A 20,530-nucleotide genomic window follows, 5' to 3' on the forward strand; every position below is an offset into this window, starting at 1 on the left:
ATGTACCCTTTCCATGCATTGGGCTCTGTAGTTAGTGAGAGTAGAAATTGCCTTTTGCTATGTTACTTTGGGAAACTGATGCAAACTCACACAAAAATATTTTTGAACAATGTGAAATAACACCAGCAGCTATAAATTAGGTCTTTCATATATCTTCTATACTCTCCAAGCACTCCTAGGCTCCCCAAAAATGTCTCCAGGTGGTTAGTAGTTGCATTATCTAATTTAATAAGAAACAAGCTTGCTCTGGTGTCTTGTGTGTGGAAGCTGCCTAACCTCTATTTCCTTTTGAACTTCTTGATTTGTTCCTGCCCATGTTTGTTCTAGAACAAATGTTCTCAGCATGTGGCTTGCCCACTGACAGTTTCCTGCTCTCTGCAGTGGATCAGAGTAGCAGTTTCTTGCAGCCAGCTTCAAGAGCCGACCTTCTTCCCATAACCAGCTTGGGCAGGACATCTACGGGAGTTGCACCGACTGTAACGGGTAATGAATGAAATGTATCATTATTGAAATTTTTTTTAAATCTTTTTTTCATGTTTATACTCCACCACACCCTGCTATGCTATAGTGCCGTACTCAAATGTGACCGAGCAGCTGCTTCAGGGACGTGCTTGCTGTTGTTGGAGCCCGCAGTGTTGCCAGGATTGCTGTGCGCAACAGGCACTTTTGGGAGAACCTTTAATGGAGACTTATTACAAGCCCCTTACAATTTGTATAAGACAAATTGACAGGAAGTATTAAATTGTCCAGTTGTTTTTCTACAGCTAATATAAAACAGGTATCTGGTACTGACTGATTATAAATGTTGGTTTTGTATCAAACCCACGGGCTTCATGAGGTATTTTTTGCTTTCTGAGGGGACCAGAGTATGGCAGGGTGTTCAAACGTTGGCACAGCGATACGTTTGCTCTGTCCCTTGCACAACTTCTTTACGTTAATTCTTTACTTTAGGGGTTCAGCTAAACTTCTTAGCTTTTGGTAATTTCCAGAATGTGACCAACAGTACTGCTGTTTCTACAGTACTTTCCTCAAAGTCACTTCTAGAAGTGTAACTTGCTGATAGCACTTTGAAGCAGAGAGAGTATATGCCAGTTTTATTTCTCGCTCCATAGATCAGTAAACCTTTTGAGATCAATTCCATACCCATATACCTAGAGCACAGCTTGACACAAAGTTGGAAAAATAAATAACTGACTAAATTCTGTCACAGCTGCAGGACAAAGACCCTTTTCTTTCAAGACAATGTGTTAACCCAGTAGAATAGTTCTGCAGTCTTAAAGGGCTTTTTCTTTGTAGATAACGTTGCTCCAAGAGCTAATATCCACAGGGATAATTTCAGCACAGTTGAGGGGAAAGTGAAAACAGTTCAGGTGTGTGCACAAACTAGAGACTGGGTTTGATCCTAAATAGTGGAAGGAAAAAGAGAACACACTAACCCATCTATTTTGGCTTCCTGTGTTTATTCTGTTAGTAATATCCATTTCCTTAGACTTCTGAAAACACCCACAGTGGTGTCTTTAGCTGCATTTCAGTGATGGTTCACTGTGAGTACTGGGATTCAGTTTGTTGCATTGTGTTCCTGAAAACTTTGTTATTGTTTGCTGTTCTTTCTGTTTTGAAAGATGCAGTTAGCATTTGTGGCTGTCCATCTATGCACATTTTGCAAATTCTGGACTCTGTATTCCATGGTGGCTAGCAGAGCTGGAAGTGTGTGATGTGCATTACAGTAATCTTTGAGAACATAACCTGAGCGGGATGGAACCTTCTGCAAGTCCTTACAAATGTTTGCAACACTTGGCAGGCACAGCAGGGACTAGACAGAAGCGTGTAATCAGAGGGAGCGATGTCTGGGGTGCACTCCCTTTTCCAGGCTGTAGCATGCGTGTCAAGATTTAGCAGAGGAACAAAAATGAAGTTAATAGCCACATGTCTGCAGCGTTGAGTACTTGGGTGGCTTCTGAAAAGGCAGTTTTTCTTAGAAGGCTGTTTCAAGCTTTTGCTACTTGAAGAAATTGTTAGTGTAAAGTAGTCACAGTGAAGCTTCCTGGAGACTGACTAATGTGTGATCTCTGTGGCCCAAGTGTTGGCCACAGTGTTCACCTTCTCCTTTGCATTAGTGCGTTTGAGCTCAGAGCACTGAATCCCTACAGAGGACGTGACAAGGAGCAGCCTGAGCAGCCTTGGGGAGGGACAGTACATAACAGCTGGATGGTTCAGCAAGGCCATGCAGAAGAGTGATCAGCGAATTTGTTAATGCATGGATTTACAGATAGAAACACTGTCGAGCGGCTCTGGTGGTCTACAGAGCAGCTGCTGAAATGGGGAACGTGTAGAGAACCTGTACAGGCTTCAGTGCTGGCTGCAGTGGTTGGGAGCGGGAGAGGGGGGAGTGACAGGGCCTCGCTGTCACACGCAATTCAGGGAGGGGCAAGGGGAGGTCAGGGAAGAGGTGCTTCCCCAACTTCTCCCTCCGCATCGGGCCCCCAGTGGCCCTTGGGAAGTGGTTTCATGTCACATTCAATCCAGCGCCAGGTTCACCAGCACCATTCCGAGCAGCTCCGTGTTCCCATGGTGAGACATGCTCGGGAGGAATACTTGCATGCTTTTCAGAACAGTGGAAGGAACGGCTGGGCCATGATGATGTGCAGATGGTGAAAGAGCTTATGGGAAGGGGGAAACCAAGGCCTGTATTTGGGTTCCCTGCCTGGCAGAGATTCAAAACAAATGTAAAAATGTGTTTAGACGGAAAGGAAATATTTCCTTGGGGACTAAGTGCTACTCCAAACAATAGGATTGTGTTTTAATTATTGCAAGAGTATAAAAGATAGCATGCCATTTTTATTTAGAATAATAGGAAGATTGGACCTTGACTATCTTTTATTTCAGCTCAAATCAGTAGACTGGGGTTTCGTTCTGTTCACAACTTTTGTCCACTGTATTGTGAGACCAGATAGTTAACCAGTGTTGCAGATTTGGAGAGATGACTAAAAATAACAGAGTTGGTGAACTGATTTATTTCCAAGGTGTAATCTGAGTCGCTGTTTTCACTGACTTCAAAACAAAACAAAAACGAACAACAGAACCCCCCTATTTGTTAGTACTGGGGAGCCAAAATAACTTCAAAGGACTTGCATAAAATAAATTTTACTTGTATATCTACATATATATACACATTCTAGAGAAGAGCAGACACAGTTTCTTAGTTAGCAATAGGAACCTGAAGTCTAGTCATACAGTCCTGAACTAGGGCAGTTAATCTGTTCACCTTCTGCTTGCTTCAAAGAAAACCATCAAAATACCTCCTTTTTCAGAATAAGTATTATCGGTAAATCCTAATTTTGCCCAAGAACAGTCTTGTAATGGGACAACCCCTCCACTAAATTGAAAGGAATTATGTCTTGTTTTGGATATTAATTCCTGTATTTCATTTGGTGCTCCCTGCATTTGTAGTTCTGTCTGTGGGTTGCAGCTCAAAGATACGCATATTTATGCAGATACTGTTTTAGGGAAAGCAGTTGTGAACACAATTCTATGTGTATAATTCCATATTGGTATAATGTCTGATTCCTTACAGTGGTACCTTGCTCAAGGTAAGGGGCAGTGCTCAGTACCTCACTTCTCCCTGCCCTTCATCCCTTAGTTTATGTAAGCACTGTTTAAATAACCATCCCAAGCATATCATTCCAGTTCCTCTAGTTCAAGGATACTTGTTTTCTGGAGCCATTTATCTGTGACGCTATGTTAATGGCTGCCAGAAGCCGGGAAACGTAGATTTAATTGGCAGTAAGAGAGCTTTACTGGAAATGACGACCAAATCTTTCTTTGTTTATCTGAACTACCAGGTGGTTAACTCAAGAAATGGTTTTATGAGTGACCCTGGCTATGCAATTATTCTAGCTTGTATTTTTGAAGTATTTGACATCTCAGAGAAGCGTTGTAAATAATCTCAACAGAATTGCTAAATGTCGGATCAGTAATTACTATATATGGAGTTGCTGTGGCTAATGTGGGAACAGCTTTCAAATCTTAGCTCCAGTGATGGATATTTGGGACTGTTCCCCAACAGAGCTTGAGGAGGACCTCCAGCTTTCGAGATTCCTCTCTCAACCATTAACAAGGCCAGTGCAACTGTGGAAGAAGAGGTGAGTTTCAGAGCCAGGAGAAGCTGGGGGAAATGTATTAAAATTGGTGATTCCAGTGTCTCTTAATTGTTCAAGTCAGATCATTAAACAGACTTATTATTAAACTGCTGTAGAAAGGTCTTCCAAAATACAGTGGCTGATTTAAAAGTATGTGACTTCGGTCTGTGCCAAGAGGTGCTGCTTTAATTAACTGTGTTTGCTTACCTGTAAAATAGAACTTTAGACTGCCCTACGGTGTGATACTTTGCATTTAACATGTGGCCGTGATGTGAAGAGGCATTATACAAATAAAATGTTCCATTCCCTGCCCTCCCTCAAATGCTTACATCCATCTCTCAGCTAACAAGTTAAAATAGGATTTGTTATTTATTCAGTTTTCTTTTAAAAGGCCAGTTGAGCTGTTTTATTTCTATGTGTTGCTTTGAGCCACTACCACAAATTCCGTTCTTGAATGAGAATTTACAGATTCTTTTAGTGATGAGCATGTGTGACAAGATATTATTTTGCTGATTTGTTATTCTCAGGGGACCGGAGTGGAAGACTGAAGAAGGAAATCATCTTCGGTATGAATTAATACAGGAACCAATCCCCTTTTCATTAAAAAGTCAGTGAAGTGTCCATTGCTTTGGGGAGTTAAAAGGCTTGGTCCCTAATAAACAGATTGCTGCAAAAGTGCTATTGTCCTTACTCACTCTTCTGAATACTGGAAAAGGGTGTCTTTCTGATCTTTTCTTAGTGGAAAGAAACATAAAATCAGGGCTTGCTAATGCTGATGGGTACAATCTTCATTAAAATCCACTCTTTCTTGGATAAGCCTCTAATAAGTTCTAATAGCAATTGAGTACTTAATGATGACCTGGAAAAAATGTGTTTCAGAGATGCAGTAGGTTGAGCCATCCTTTCCACGGCAGAATTTGATGAGGATTAAGAGCCCAGCATCCCTAGTAGTTAAGGATGTCTCCTTCAGGGAATGTCACTTAGGGAGAACAGTCAGCTTTGGAGACAGTCATACCCAGCTCTGTTTCTTATCTCTAAAACTGCAAATTCTGTATAGAGAAGAAACTCTTTACTCTGTTCATAGAGTGTGTAACAAAATGAGGCCTTGGATAACGCATAGGAATCACAATTACTGTAGTAATGGAAGAATGTTTGATGTTACTTAAGATTTGGTTTCTTCATCTTGAAAGAAATTTCCTTGATCTGCAAACCTGATAAAGCTGATGGAATTTGTCTAAAAGCCTCCTGCATTCCTTGGCTGTACAAAATTCTCACAAGTCTGCACGCTGTAAGGATAACATCAAGAATTGCCTTGTCCTAGGAGGGTGGTAGTAAACCTTGACAATGAGCACAGTAGCTCTTTTTTGGAGTACAGGGCGAAGATCAAACCACAGCAGTTACAGTGTGCCGAGTAGAGCTGCTAGTAGTCGTACAACATATAGTGCAAACTCAGTAGAGCAGAATGGTTCTTCTACATGCATACTGGCAGGATGGAATGAATGTCATCTTTTTTAATACTCTGGAAATGAAATGAGACTGCAGTATAATGGGGGTGTGTGTGTGTGTGTTGAGTTTCACTACTTTTTAATATATCTTTTAAAGAATTCCTTATAATCTGCAATTGTATACTTTACATATGATCTCTTTATTTTTGGCTTTATTATTAATCTCTACTGTTGGATCTCTGTTTATTTGTCTCGGTCTGGCAAAACTGTAAGAAGTCGCCCCTTGTCGTGTTTCCTGTATTGCTGATGTGATACAGTGCTGGGTCGGGCATTTTTGACAGCAATAGTTTTAATATCGCAAGCAGAAAATGAACAAACTTTAATGCTGCAAGTTTGAGGAGATTCCTTACCTCTTCTCTTTGGTTTTGTTGGGGGTTTTTTGATTGTTGTTTTTTTGGGTTTTTTTTAAAGTGGAAACTTAAATTGCTTTTTTAGAATTATGCTTTCATCCGTGTCTGGCTCTTCCCCTTCTCTATTTGCTCGAGTCCCCAAAATTAGCAAGAGTAATGTTCTAGTTTGGAGTGCAATAGGAAAGAATAACTTGACTTTCTAAAATGTAATAAACAGTGCAAGACCTGGAACAAGTACAAAACCTTCAGACAAGGTGAGAGCCCCCAGAAGAATACCTCTATTCAAAATGTCTGTGGATGTCTGCAAATAGTGCCAGGAGCTTAAGTCTTGTCCTTTTCCTTTCCAAACATGTGTATTAGGTTTTTCTTTAAAAATACATACTGTATCCTTGAACTCTTCCACGCTTCTAGTCAAAGAAGGTAGTATTTCCTTTAGACTAGTTGATTCATACATAAAATAAAATCTGTGAGACATTATTTTGGTCTCGGTTGTTTCCCTCTTGTGATATTGAGTGGAAAACAGTCTTTTTGAAATGTTCCAGCTTTGAAAAACAGCTAATGTTTTTAGCTATTGAGTGTTTTTACTGTGGGCTGTAAAAATAAAGTGCTCTTAATTATGCTTCCTTTAGAATAGATTTATACTTTATTTTGCCTTCGTTTGTTTACAATTTCATTGCTTTCAGCAGGAATCCTAAATAGATGAAAACCTACCTGCTTTAGTTCAAATATTTATCTGAAAAGAACTCAAATTTCTTGAGGAGAAAATACTTCACAAGTTACCTGGCTTGACATCTCCAGAATTTCACTGGGTTTAAATCTGTTTCGAACTGAACCAATCCAGCTTTGTTTTAAATGTCACTTACCCTCTAAGACCTGTATGGTGCTACACAGCAAATCTTCTCACAAGGTCAGCATCGTGCTGAGGTTCTCCTCTGGGTCACCCCCAGGAGGCTGGTTGTCAGCCCACTGGGATGGCTCAGTTCCCCAGAGCAGTCTTGCAAGCCAGAATCTGGCCCAGTAAGGGTCCTCATTCAGCAAAATACTCTGTACTGTGCCACTAATAATAATTAAATAGCCTGATCAGCTATCAGGCTCTATGTTTATCTCTGAACTGTGGGACCCACAGTAACATGGGGCTAGTCTCCCCCATGCATGCAGCAGTTGTAAACATTTTTTTTTTTTTTTTTTTTTTTTTTAATTAGGATTAAAAAAACCTACGTGGGTTGCTCTGCCAATACCTCCTCATAAAGAGAGAAGCACAGTAAATCTGCTGAGGTGACTTCGCCTGTTGCTTTTCTTTCACTGCACTTTAACTTTACTTCTCTTTTGTTTTTAAATTGAACTAATTATAATCTTCCCTCCTCTTGTGTGCAACAAAGTATCTGCTTTACAGACACATGAAAAAGGTTTTATTTTGTGTTGGAAGCTCAGCTACAGACTTACCTTTTCATAATGCCTGTAGGTTAAATTAATGTAAATAAATCCCTTATATCACACAGTAGGTTCTGTATCTATGTCTCTAAATGCACATGGGATGATTTCCATAATATGCGTAGCAGATCACAGTAATTTCTTCCTTAAATATGGGCTTTGTCATTCTTTTGGGGTCAAATATGACGGAGTGAGAGACTGTTGTTTCATGTGTCATCTGTTCCACCTGGGTGGCACCCATCTGTTTGAACGTCACAAGCAGAGGCTAATTTTTTAGCTGTGCTGTTGCCAGCAGCCTAAGAAGGATTCTTTGTGGCATTTATTCCTTTTTATTTGCCTTGAAACCACCGCTGATTACAGCCTGAGTTTCTCTTTGCAGTCTGTTGAGAACAATAACAAAAGTCCCACTGAAATTTATCTTCTGGGAAGGAGTTGTCAGTGGTCTAGGATTTATTCCTGTATTGCTTTACTGTATCACCATTTTTATTAGCTGATAATTTCATGTTCATTAATGACAAGACAGTCACACATTATCTTCTACAGCAGAGGCCATCTCTACATAAGCAGCTTTTAGTATTAAAAATGCAGGCAAGAGAGAATTCCTCCTAGGCCTCCAAACTGTGCATGGAAGGAAGGGATTAATATAACGATGATGGCCTCATCATCTGATCTAGCCTCTTAAATCCTTTTGGATGTGCCAGCTCCAGAAATTCTTCCAACTTACTTTCTTCTTATCCCCTCTGTATTCTGCTTCTAACAATGTCTTGTGAGAATGACTGCAACAGATCAGAAAATGAACTTGGTTTTGAATCACATGTGAAATTGGCAAGAAAGTGAGGGACTTGAAGCCAAACCCCACAACATCCTCAAATATGAAGTATTTGGGATCAAGATTCCAGTGTTTGCTTCTGAGAAGAACTAGGGCTACTTGTGATTTGCTGCAATCACTTAGGAGTTTTCAGTCCTGTAAAAGAAATGTCACTGAAAATGAAGTGGATGTAAGACAGAGTCACTGTGTGGCCTTGCCTGGAGGCCAGTACCAGCAGTGGATGGGGCTAGCTCCTTGATTTAACGTCTAAGCCAGGCCGTAGAATATCATGAGTCAGTTTTTTTGTTGCTTCTGTTTTGGTTTGTTGTTTTTTTTTAGGAAGTTGATTACCCAGGGTTGGCAACAGTTGATATTTGGGATACCCATGGAAAACATGACCTTCTCAAACTCCTGCATTGTCTATGAGGTCTGCAGTGTGCGCTATAGGGAACTAACTGCCTACAGGCTGTGCTGCAGTCTCAGAAAGAACTGCTCTGGGGAAGGATGTGTTGTCATTCTTCCCTTTCAGGGAGAAAATCCCCATTCACATTTTTCCAGTTTTCCAGCATTGCCTATCTTTTGTTAACCAAGTAAGCTTACACCCTATGCCTTGCCTGGAGGTAGGTCTTTAAAGGTTTTTTACTTTACTGTAACTATGAATGTCTGCTCATTGCCTTGCAGGTGTGTTTGAGGCAGCAACGACCTGCTGCACTACAGCCGACTAACAATAAAAGGCAATTCCTTTATGAGAGGTTTTGTAGTCTCAATTACAACAGATAATCTCATACCATTACATCAGACATAATTCTGAAGGCATTACATATTCCTAATAGTTCAAACTATACTTAAGAGATTGATATGATACGTACGTTGCAGATTTTACATTAATCTGAGGCAACTCAGTTCCACAAGAAATTCTGGAGACAAGTAACCATTTAAAGTCTAAAACTGCTCCACTGTTGTTATTGCTTTTTCTTTTCATTTTTAAATCTTGCCATTAAAAAAAAAAAAAAAAAAAAGGCAAAAGGCAAATACAGACCATCTGTGAAACACAAATTGTTAAAAGCTGCATCCATGAGGATCTCTGGGCAGCGTGCCATAACACAGCTAAGCATTCAGCCAGCGTGATATAATTATAAATTAAACATCTCTAAATAAAACAAATTCCAACTTGAAAATAAAATAAAAATCTAGCAGACTTCTGCTTGTTTCTTTGTGGTAGAGGATCATGATAATCTCAGTTGTAGAAATTACTGCCTATCTTCCTGCATACTGCAAGGTCTGCGGTGTCTGCATGCTGTCTATGAGTGGGGGTTCGGAGGGAGCACCTAATCAGGCATTGCTCAAGTCCGTATTTCAGTCAAAAGAGACTGAATTCAGGAGGATTTTGAGCAATTCTGCAGCTTACTGGGTTTTTTAGAGGTACTACGCAATGGCATGTAATGATACTCTACATTTACGACATGTATAAATGTGCCTCCTGTTCTGGAAAATCGTATGTTTGGGTCATATCAACAAGACTTGTTTAAATAAAGGGTCATTGACAATGATATGTTGAGATGTAATCTTTTCACACTTAAACTAGAACAGTCTCTAATACTTTCTCATTTCCTGTAGGTATTTTGGTAACATACCCTCTATCTTACTTTTATCTGAAGGAACATTTTGCATTTAATGTTTGACACAACCCTTAAGCCAAATTGGATCAGGTGACTCTTGGGACATGCTTGAGGTAAGTAATCTTTCAGCAAAGTCATCTTAAGTATTTGTAATAACTACTTATGTTATAGTTTACTGTTGTATTTCCAGGAGGATCAAGAGTAACAAATGGAAACTTTAGTTACTAAAAAAGAAAAGTCAGAAAAAGAACTTCAGTCTTGTAAATAAATGAAATGGATGCTGACATAATGTTTAAGATTATTACTGAACTTTTTTTTCATGTAAACCAGACTTATTTTTTAATTTTCTGTGCATGCCTCTGTCTTTCACAGAGTAATGTTACCTTCAGTTTTAGAGGTTAGATCCATGTTAAATAGATCTTTCTCCATCAAATCCAGAAGTATTCAATTGGAATTGAAGATGACTATAATAAAACAAACAAAACTCTCCGGAATAAAAGTTCTTTATATAGATCAGATTAATCATAAGACTAATAAACAGATTACTTTATCATGGAGGTTCAAAATAGCTGCAAGAAAATAGTTTGACCATTCAAGTACAAAATGGTGCACCAAACATTACACAGTTTTTGGAACCTTCATAATTAAAAAACAAAACCAAAACCCTCTTGCTCATATAAATAATCCTAAATTGGTTACTAAGATGTTTTGAGTAGGAAAAAACTAAATTTTGTGCTTTGAAGAGGAGCATAAACCAATGGCCTTTAAGGGAAGGCTCATCAGGTGAGTTTTCTGTGGATGTTGGTGTCCATGGTAAACACAAGTACAGTAGCAAATATTAAAATTCAAGCTTTTGTGCTTGCTGATTAGATGCTTTGTTTTTCCTTTATGACACTGTCATAGAAGTAGAGACCACGTATTTTATTGAGAATTTCTGTACTTGGTTCTGGAACTTTAACCCTATTTTTTTCTTAATTTTTCAATACCTTTCAAGGGATGTGATTAATTTCAGAATTCTGTCTGATGTGCACTGTAAGCTTTACTTTGATCATAACGGCTTTTGTTTCTGATTGTAAGCTCATTAACTTGAAATGTCTTCTGTTTTGTGGTAAGTAGAAAATCTACTTTCTTTCTCTTTCCTTTCTAGTTTTAAAAAAGCTGCAACATTCATAATAGCTTATTACTGTTCACTCTCCTAGAAAGAACAGGAATTGGAGCTCTGACAGGAAGTAATTTAAAAATAAAAATAGAAAAGTAATGTAGTGCGGTGACAAAGGTTGTATTTTGTGATCTGGCAAATATGTAATTCTGAAGCAATGAACAGGTGAGGTTCTTAGTCCTGTTTCAAGGTGGTATAAATATACCACCGGTGTATTTCTTTACTAGGAAGGATGGCTGGGGAAATCATTGGTATTCTTTATATCCAGCCTGTTCATCTCCATACTCTCCTCCCACTTCTCAGCTCTTTCTTTGTTTCCTAGGTGTATTAAATCAGCAAGTCTTAGCACTGCTGTCATCTGGTCTGTACTTCCTGGCTCTCTACCATCTGAAAAACTGTTCTCTGGACAAACTGGATTCTGGAGGAAGTCTTCTGTGAGCCTCACAGGACAACGTGAACAGCAGCAGCCCAGTCCTGTTGCGCTTAGTCAACTTAAAATGACAGCTGCTGTTAATAACAATTAGAACTTGTTAACACCGGTTGCATTGGTGAGTCTTATGAAATAAATGTTGCCTTGTTAACTGGTTATTTAACTGAAGTAACATATCAAGCAGCCAGCAACAGCAGTGGCTGGAGAGAGACTATGAATCCAACTAACTTCCCCCACTTTCAATTCTTCAGAGACTGTTTATTGAGATTTTTCACTTTCCAGTGAATAAGAAATGCTGAGTAAAAGGATATTACATAAATTGGCTGACATTTGCAGTGGACTAGCTAATTCTTGTTGCCTTGTGTGTGTGGTGGCTGTGTGTGTATGTGCACGAGCCTGGTATTGTCAATGAGCTCCTGACCCACTCTCCTCTGCTCCCAGCAGGCTGTTGCGATACTGAATTTGGGGGGTTACGTAAGAGACGATCCAGGAAAACATGCTGAGCTATCTGGAATTTACCCTCTTTCCTCCATTGTGTCATACACTTAAAAACAAATATTATTTTTTGGGGGGGTTGTTTTGTGGAGTGCTGGGTTATGTCTCATCTGAAAAAATTATGTATGTCTGTCTTGGGGAAGGAATTGGGTGTACCAAAAGACTTTTGCTTGCTTCTGCTTTCCATGGGCTGTGGCTGTAGCCCCTGGAATAAAAAAAAAAAATCTGTTCTGTCTCTAACAACTGTGAATTGAAAATTAACAAAGGCAATAGTGCACCAAAGGGGGGGGGGAATAGAAAATTAGGGCTGTATCTTTACCCTAACCTATAGAGCAGTACAACTGCTGTGCAAATGGCAGCTGCATCCTGGGAAAAGGCTAGCAACAGGTGCTATGTCTAAGAACAGTTACTCTTTTCTTCTTTATGACAAATTATTTGCCTTAAAAAGAAGTAATGTTGTGAGATTATGCTTTATGGCCAGTGAAGATGGAGTCATTTCTAGTGAGAATAGATTGATGTGAAAATCATAAAATGCGTTCCAGTGAAAGAAAGCACGTCTCGTGCATTTCAACATATGAACATCACTTGTTTGCTATGTGTAACCCTCCTCTGAATTGCGCTGATTTTGAATGCTGTTTTATAGTCCTACATATTTGTAAGGGTTTTTTTTTTCCCCAACAAGTTTTGGTTGGTCTGTCTTAAAACGCCAGAAGCACACTATAGTAGAATTTTCTTATACTAGTCTGGAACAGTACGGTGTTATTTCATTACACGTTATTTTTCTCCTGTTGCCTGCGTCCTTAATCCTGATTCCACTGAAGTTTCATAGCAAATGTCTTACTGATACTTGTTTTTTTCTTTTAAAGGCAGTTGGGATCAGACCTCTCTGCCCTGTCTCTGCTTTGTAACCTGTTGAAGATATAGCTTTTAAGTCGGGAAATTCCTAACCATTCAGAGCTTCATCTTCTGCAGGTTGAAGCCAATGACAGTTTAGTTAACTACAAGAGAGCAGGAATTACAGTTAAATTACTCCCAGTACCACTGCTTTTCATATGCTAAGATCAATAGATCAAATTCAGTCATGAGGTAAGCAAATGCAACTCTTTGTTTATACTCATTTGTACCACATCTGAATTCTAGCCAGTTCCATTCAGTCTACTAAGCTAATTGCATTCAGTTTGTTCCAGTCATTTCATCTTATTGCTTACAGCTGACTTGCCTTTCTTGCCTGTAACCATCCTGGAAAAAAGACTTGCATCTGAGAGGTAATGTTATTGTGGTTTCAATTATCCCACATGGTAGTAATCCAAACATTGCAGTATATGCATAATCTTTTTTTTAAAGACAGTACACAAAGTTGACATAAAGAGACTGAAATAAAAATAGTGTATTCAGCGCTGATCTGTTTTATATGTGAGTGGAAGAACAAAGGTAGCCCACTTTGGTGATTTTAACAACCAAAACTATTCACCTCTGTCATCTCCTAAGACGTGATACAGTAATACACATGTGGCAGCTTCTTTCTTAGAGTGCTATGAATTTGGTGTTGTGTCCTGGGCATGTGGCAACCAAAAAGCATTTGTTCGCTCCTTCATAAAATTTCTTTTTCTTCTTCTTTTCAGAAAAGTACTTCCATCTGCTAAGTACAGTTGCTTAAAAAATAACTGGATAAAACTACAAATGATGCTGACTTTTTTTTTTTTTTAAACACAAATCGCTTCTTCATTATTTTTGTCACATATTTATTCACTTGTCCTTACCGCATGTCCTACACCAAAGCAGTTTCACATATGTGATGCACAGGGCCAGGACTTCTTGTGAGAACTGGCTGGGAAATCAAAGGTCTTCAAACCAATGTCTGCCATGCTCAGGTGAACGTCTTGGATGGATTTTTAAGGGATTTGGATCAAGGCCTGAATTGGCTCCAGTCGTAGGGTGACATCCAGTTTGAGAGGCTTTATTGGTGCTTAACTGGGAGAGCATGGGAGAGGTTTTCTGGGAATCAACTGTTTAAAAATAGTAAGCAAAATGGAGATACCCTAAAATACTGATTTCTGTAGAAAGTTATGCTCAGGGTATTGAAGGTAAGAGTGTAAGGAGGAACAACAGAAAAGGTTTGATTTAAAGAGGCTTGTCATCAAGCTAACAACTCTAATGAAATAAATTCAATTGCAGTCATCCCCTAAGTTTGAAAAAAAAGTGTTGAACAGAGCTCCCAAAATGGGTCTAATTGACTCATGAAAACACTCACTAATTGTGTATGTCTGGCAGTTATGTTACACTGGCTGGGCTGCACTAAACGTGGAATCAGTTCAAAATAATAGTTGAGCTAGTTGTGTAATAAAATCACAGGTTTTTGTTACACGATTATCCTAACTTTGTTACAGGCTCTGGAGAAAACATTCTTTGACAGTAACTCATTCCTTATATTGCATTTTTCACTTCTTCCCATATATATTTTTTCCTGCTCTCCTACCCCTAGCTCCTGAGAGCTTTGTTATGATACTTTACACTCTCATCTGATTGCCTTTATGGAGCATGGAGATTTCTCCCAGAAACCAGACAAGAGCACACGCTGTTAGATGCAGCAAAACATGAAAAGGGTTGGCTCTAGTGGTTACAGAAAAAGCATAAGGAAAGGCTCTTTTCTGGCTTTCCTAACTAAATGTCTTTGGGCTGTACTCAGCAGGTTCACTTTTCTATCCGTTCTTGTTTGTTCTGTTATTTAACTTGCTAATAAAGTAGAAAGCTTGGTCTTCCCCTTCTGGTGGCTGTTGGGATGAGGCGGCAGATTGCATTCTCCTCCCTCAAAATTTTGGAGTCTTGTTTGCTAAAGATCACAGCTCTCTGCTGCTCTGTTCTGCTCTCCATTTCTCAGCCACAGCTGGGAAAAATATTTATGCTCATCTCTATCTCTCTGGTGATTTAGCCACTAGGACTATAACCAGTGTTCCATAAAAATAACTATGCCCGATAATAAAGTTGTGCATGAGATCATATTCTTAATCTGAAAATAAGTAGCACAGTTCTTTACATTAAAAAAACCAAACAAACCACACTCAAAAAAAAAAAGTAGTGAGCAGTACATAAGCAAGAAAGGAGAACCATTGCTCAGCAACTAATAATGCCTTTTGGGTTACTGGGTATCATTGAGAAAAGGAGGTTGGAATAAATAATTGTCCTTGAAAGTCATCTCCACAGATATCTTTTATAAACATGAAGTAGTTGGTGTGGCATTGGTGTCATTATTTTACAGTATCTGTAACTGTAGGGATTGTGGCAAGACACCTATTTAGTGAAAACACCTATTACAGGAATTCTGTTCAGCACAAGCTGAAGTAATTTGATGTAGGGCCATAAAGGTTCTTGTGGACTTTTCTTGGGAACATGCAAGTGCCTCTATGTAAAAATGTAGCTGTATCTTCATGTAATTGTTATCTGTATGCACTAAAAATAAAATCTAGAGATGACTGCTAAAGAAGTAAGTCAGTGGAGAGGTGCTATTTGAGGGGGGCGAGTAAAAAGTGATGTTATCTGAAATTCCAACCAAATAGGTGAGGTAGCCTGGGGATATATCCTGTGCACTCCTGCCACACACCTCTACACAGGGAGGCTTTGGGAGAGCTGCTAACTATGCATTTAGCCTTTTCCTTTGCAAGGCAGACCCTTGCCTTCCCAGCTTTGAACAAACAACATCGAGGTAGCTTCAGAGAGGCCAGAGAAAACAATGGGTTTACTCCCGTGAGAAGTAAAAACCTAAGAGGAATGATTTCATCACTTTCTCCTTTCTTGTATTCAAGTCATCCCAGAGCAAATTTTCTTACATCACTGAAAATGAGAAAGGATGTTGGCTCTGAAATTTTAAAGTGCTACTTAATACCACCACAGTCTGGCTAGAAAACTCTAGTCTGTGAAACTGCCTGCCACCACCCTCCCGATTCATGTCTGGACAAACAGAAAGTTTTCCCTCATTGTGTTACGAAGAGCTGACCCCCAGCCGCTGGCACCCACGAGCGCACGCTCCAGCAAACCGAAGTTCCTCAAGGGATCCATTTCATCTGCACAGCTGAATATGGATTGTTGCTGTTTTGTACAAAGCTCACCATATGACAGATTACATCGTGCTTTCTCCGGGCCCACACAGATGGTGCGAGTGACTAACTGATGCCTCGATTTTGCACAGCCTACACACTGATGTCATAAGAAAAGGCTAATACCTCTGAGGTGAGTCTCTGTATTTGTTTGTATTCCAACAACAACAGTGGGAAATGCAACAATGGGGAAGAAATTAATGAAAGAAAAGGCCAACTTTGTGTTAGGAGCAACTGACATAAACTGTGATGTGTAACCCAATGAAAGGAATCATCAATACGGTCCTTTTAAAATAAATGAATCATTAGATGACAAAGCCCATAAATTGATTCATAAACTGCTGTCATTTTAATATGAAAACTCTGAGATTATTCTGTCTGAAAAATTGCAATTTGATTATGAATGGAAATAACAGCATTCATCTTGGCCAGGATGCCCAGACTATTTTACAGAACAGTCTTCTGAGCGCTCAGTTATATGCATCCTTGTGTGTATAATAGATGCACGCAAATATATGCACTAAAATATGCTAGCCAGCCACCTTGATTTGATTTGATTCCTTAGTATTGCAATGAATTTGACTTGTTGGTCTTTGAGGGAAAGGATTTTTATCATTTGCTGACTGAGTTTTTTGTTGTTTTTACAAGTTACTTGTTGGCTTCAGTGAAATGACTCAAGGTGTGTGATTAGTCAGAGTGAAAGCCCTTAGTATTTATGGCAATGAAGTTAGCTACGTAAGTTTTTGTTATTTTTCCCCATCTGTGAAGCACTCCTGGATGATGTATGAGTTGGTGATTGGTTGCAGTTGCTGAGGTAATCTATGCAATAGTATCTTCTTTAAACAAGCATGAAGAGTTTTGTAATAAACAGTTTTGCGATGAGCTGTATGAGGTTTAGGAGCTGTTTGGGATTTTCAGCCTTTTTGTCAGAAAGGAATTCCTGTGAGCTTGAAACTGAACAGTTAAAATTCCATCTAGTTTCACAAAATTTTAGAGGAAGCCTTGTGACTGAGTTTGTTACAACCATTAAACTTGTCCAGATGCTTCAGAATAGCCTCAGTTAGACCTTGTACACTGGAGGGCTGAAGAATATTTGAAAGGGAGGTACCAAGCAGGGCAAAAGCACTTCCCTTCTCCTCTGCCCCCTTCTTCGCGTCCTGGGGACGGCAGGCCTGAAGCGATGTGACAGTGTGGGGTGGGCTGGGGTCCCCTGGGGTGCTTTGAGTAAGTGCAGATGGGGGCCCTGAGGAGCAGGACTGCTAGCAGAGCTGGCTGGGCATTGTCCAACCTTACCTGTCGTACGTAGGCAGGTGGGCCGGCACGACAGTGGTGGGCAACCTGAGGGGACTGGAGACTACTTGCCCTGCCAGGAGCGTGAAATGGGGAACTGGGAGCTACTGTGAGGAGGGAAAGGCAAATGGAAAGGTCTATGGAAAAACTAAGCTACAGGGTTATGAGGATTGGCTGGGGAACAAGAACGTGGGCTTTGAACTTTGAGAAAGGAGGCAGGGATTAAGACAAAATGGGCAAAGGAAGCCCAACGATGGAGCACATGGCTAGGAGCCATAGTGAGATACAAAGGAAGAGTGGTCCAGAGGACAGAGCTTGGCATGAAATGCTGAGGAAAGAGTTAGAAACAAGCTAGAAACCTGTGCCTGAGAGCAGAGGAAGGGAAAGGAACAGGGTGGGGACAAGGGATGAGGAGACAGGCTGGGGGTGGAGGGTGGGGTGGACCAGAGAAAGGAAGATGAGTCTGTGCCTATTTCAGTGTCCTCCTGGTTTTCATTCCTGGGTCTGGGGAGGATGACACAGCCTTCCCTTTGCCTGCTGTCAGAAGACTGTGAAATCTGCTGATAACCCCTACTACAGCTGCTCAGTGTCACGGGAGGACAACCTTTTACTGTTAATGTCACAGAGTAGTGGCCTGTGGCAAAGCTTGGGGGTCCAGCTTTATCTCCATTATCAGCTGATAGTCCCCTGGGGGTATCAGTAGAGAATCTGGGTAGTTGTAGATTTGGGCAGGTTAACATTGACAGACCAGGACCACTAAGGCTTCAGGGCAGACGTTCAGACTGGCGATGGCACCTGTAATTTGCTTTTCACCTTTGAGCCTCTGTCGCTTGGAGTTTGCACCTTTGGCGTTCTCCTCAAGGTACAGCTAGCTTTTCTTGCATGTTGTTGTAATGTTAGCGGGGGTCTGTAGAGAAGTTTTCCCAAACGCCATCTGAAGTACGACATGGCTGGAATTCATAGCTGCAGCTAAACAAGGCAGAGGTCACTAGCCTTACTTACTTACTTACTTACTAGCTAGTAACTAGAGGTTACTAGCCTTACATGTTACTGTCAGAGCAAACTAGCCTTACATGTTACTGTCAGAGCAAACTTCCTCCTTGGCATTTGCTGGCAGTTCTTGGACCAGGTAATGCAGCTTCTACAGAGGAAATGAACATGCGACCAGTAAAGCGTGACCAGGTCCTTCTCCCACTACCCAGATTGTCTTGCTGTCGTGCCTCTAAGCAGTGATACCTTTTTATAGATATTTGATTAGTTGCAGAAAAGCAAAAGCTGTTTGCACATCAATTTATTATCAGTGGGATAAGGACTACATAGAAGCATACAAAGCCTTTTAGCTTTTCAGGTTGCTTTCAAAGCTGGGCGCGTTCTCACAAAATTTGCATCACGTGCAAATGAGAGTGTAACAAAGTGGTTTATGCAGGCTTTCATTCTCTAATTTTTCCTCAAGGGGGAAAAATGAATGTAAACTAAATAGTGGTTCTATTTATATGCACTAAGTATTGTGTAATGACTAATTGCGTGTAATGAGTATTGCTTTCACATAGCACAAGACAGATCACTGAGCAATTTAACCTCCCAGATGCTTGGAAGTTAATTATTGCAGGTCAGGTTTGAGATAATAGCCTGGACAGTGTTGGGAAAGTCATTTTTTGGCAGATAACAAATTCTATTTTGGCGTGCAGATTACAGTTTTTTAAACTACCGTGAAGAAATGCGCTAAGCGTCTCTCCAAGAAACAAACAAGATTTCACAAGAACCAGTTGGCTTAAGTTGTGCTTACAGTACTTGTAACTGCAGATATTCTAGGAGGTGTAGGTTCGTCTGCAGTAATGGTAAATGTAAAGACGTGCAGGAATGATTTCGTAGCTGAGAGAGGGGAGAAATGCAGGGTGTGTTTCACCTAAGCCAGTCCTTGCATGGATGGATGCATTGGGGTGTGGTGGAGCAACAGTAACTACATCCACCCCAGCCTCAAATTCGTTGGGGATAGTTCTCCCTCCCTAGAACTGAAAGCTAATACAGCATCAGGGACTGCATAATTTATTTGCACTTCTAATAGCGTTCCAGGGCCTGTCTCTCCTTTTTCAAATACTAGTGTGCTGATACCCTGAACAGGAAACTCCATTTGCAAGAGGTTTAATGTGTTGACTGTGCTACTGGAATTATGTTTGTGTTCTGCATGTGATGCTGGGTCTGTGACCTGCTGCTACATGGTGTTATGCTCTGGGGAGCCCTTCAGTGGGGCCTAGGTTTGGGCATCCATGGAAACCGTCCTGAAACAAAGAGAAAACAAATGGGAGAGCTGTTGTGACATGCCTTCTGGAATACTATCAGTACAGATTGTTACCAAGAGAGAGGGTTTTGGTTTTGTTTTTTTATTCTTGCTATTTTCTACCTACCAGCTAATATATTCTACAGAAGCAATGCAAAGCAAGATTTTGGTTGAGGAACTGGTATAAACTAAATTCATGGTATAGTAAAATAACCTTTTATTTTTTTTTTTTTTTTTTTTAGTTTGTAGTGTCTCGCTGATCTCATCTCTCCTTGCCCTTAAATGTGAAATGATGAAAGCTGTATGATGTGGTAACTCCTATTCCGCGGTAATTGTCTATGCTGCATTCCTCCATGAAGTTAGTTTGGCCTTGTACTGTAACATGCCAGTGAACGGAAAGAGTATTTTCCTCAACTCCACCTATATTTCAATTTCCAACGGCAGTCCTGTGAATAATTTAGCTTTCTCCAGAATTACCCCATATGGAAGTTATGAATCTTAAGACCCTTAAAAGACAAAAACCTAATTTAAAAGAGGATAAAGAAGTATCTGCAACAGATCCCCTCTTTCCTCATCACTTGCTAGGCAGCATAACACAGCGAGAGAAACAATTTTGACCCGCAGTGGTTTGTAGTTGATGTGGAAATATTTAGAGTTAAAACTGTTAGGATTGTTGCAACCGGCTCTAGGTGGCCCTGCTTGAGCAGCGAGGGTGGATGGACCAGATGATGTCCAGAGACATCTTCCAACCTCAACTATTCTGTGTTTATGTGAAGATCCACATCTTATATGTTTACATGTTCAGGTGGGTTAATGGGTTTCTTAAAATGACAACAGCAACACAGACAGACACTGGCTGCATTTTTCTCTTTGCCTCACAAGCACTGATATATTCCCCCTCCCCGCGCCCCGCCCCTGCTACAGGGAAAAAGATA

General features: G+C 40.2%; 1 long non-coding RNA gene across 1 annotated transcript; it reads left to right on the forward strand.

The window, feature by feature from the left end:
• Window positions 1-7,261: 7,261 nt before the first annotated feature.
• Window positions 7,262-19,923, forward strand: LOC121095630. The gene is made up of 4 exons (XR_005830168.1): window positions 7,262-9,965; window positions 11,334-11,559; window positions 12,803-16,160; window positions 19,838-19,923. It is a non-coding gene; the product is annotated as an uncharacterized LOC121095630 (long non-coding RNA).
• The last annotated feature ends 607 nt before the right edge of the window (window positions 19,924-20,530 follow it).

The sequence above is a fragment of the Falco naumanni genome, chromosome 1 (assembly GCF_017639655.2).
Source record: "Falco naumanni isolate bFalNau1 chromosome 1, bFalNau1.pat, whole genome shotgun sequence".
Taxonomy (NCBI): domain Eukaryota; kingdom Metazoa; phylum Chordata; class Aves; order Falconiformes; family Falconidae; genus Falco; species Falco naumanni.